Consider the following 1,523-nt stretch of genomic DNA (forward strand, 5'->3'; position numbering starts at 1 on the left):
TAACATTATAACATGATATAAAACTCAAAAAAGTTGATTTTACATGATATTGCCCCTTTAAGAGAGTCAAATAGAACTCACAGGAAGAGGAAAGCACACATTTTTCGCAGGAAGGAGATGCTGGTTAGGAGGGAGTATGTCTCGTCAGAGGCAGAGCTAGGCTTTTTTATTTTTATTTATTTATTTTTATTTTTGCAAGGGGTGGCACTATGATGGCCAAGATGATTTTTTTATGGGGCGCATACAGAAAAGCACTCTGGATTGAAAATTCAAGATGGCTGCCACAACTATATCCAAATGGCTTCAATYCATCTGTTTTGAGAAATACTGATCTGAAATTTTGGGCGACAGTAGCTTAGAATGATCTAAAAATATCTTCACAACTTATTAATCCGACATTTTTAGACACACAAAGCTGAAGCTGAAGCTTTGTGTAAAAGTAGACGAAACAATCTTTACCAAATTCTAAATGCTAATCAAAAATTTAAGATGGCCACCACAGTTAAATTAAAAAACCTCAAATTCAGCCACTTTAAAACCTATTGAAATTAAATTTGTTGTGGAGAAGCTAAGAATGATCACATGCTGATTGTTGATTCTAGTCCAAAATGCATCTACTAACCACTGCATTCTCTGTCATAAACTGTGACTTTGTCACAAAAGTGAAAATTAGCGCTTCTCCTTATTTTAACAAGAGAAACATCAGATCTTCCTCCTCTAACTCCTTCGTCATCGACAGAAAATTAACMATCATTCCGCCAATGAGCTGTCGCTGTCGTGTTTGTTTGCACGTGACATGTGYGGCGGTGGGAGGGGCTTAACAGGARCTCTGTGCTGCCGTTTGTCRTAAGYGTGTAAAATGTCAAAAAGCACGTCTCACAACCGCATCAGCAAGAACAAATGTCTTTTGTCTTGTGACGTAACAAGCTTTACTCTTCAGCTGAAACTAACCTGGAGCAAGGTTGAAGATTTTCTCTCATTTGATGAAGGAAAAGTTTGCAGGTGTCACTTTAAATCTGGAAACGGTTCTCGTTTCAAAGCAGCGCACATCATAAAAGGTTTAAGAACCACTGGTTTACAAAAATGAATGCTTTTAAAAATGCTGTGAATTTTCTGAAACTGTTTTAAAATGGCCGAAATTTCTTTTGGTCTTCACTCAGATTAGCCATTAGCTYGTCAGAACTGTGTTTGCTCAATGACGAGATGCAACAGATAAAATATTAATGATTCATAACTTTGAACCCCGTTTCAATATGCTCTTATAATGATCACCTCCAGGATTAATAATTGCTTGCTGTACCTGCTTCGGATGTTATCATCCATTAAATGGACGTTAATRGCCGTTATCAGACCCATAGAAAGGCTTCAGATTGTCAGCTTGTTAATAAAAGGCATAAAACCACTAAGGTTAATTTTAGAGAAAATGACACGGGCCACGATAAAGTAGACCGGACTCCGGCGGTAGCATATTGTTACATTCCAATGTATATGGCACTGGTAACCCACTAGAGGGCAYTGTCGGG

Source organism: Austrofundulus limnaeus, unplaced genomic scaffold, assembly GCF_001266775.1.
Source record: "Austrofundulus limnaeus strain Quisiro unplaced genomic scaffold, Austrofundulus_limnaeus-1.0 Scaffold220, whole genome shotgun sequence".
NCBI classification, from domain to species: domain Eukaryota; kingdom Metazoa; phylum Chordata; class Actinopteri; order Cyprinodontiformes; family Rivulidae; genus Austrofundulus; species Austrofundulus limnaeus.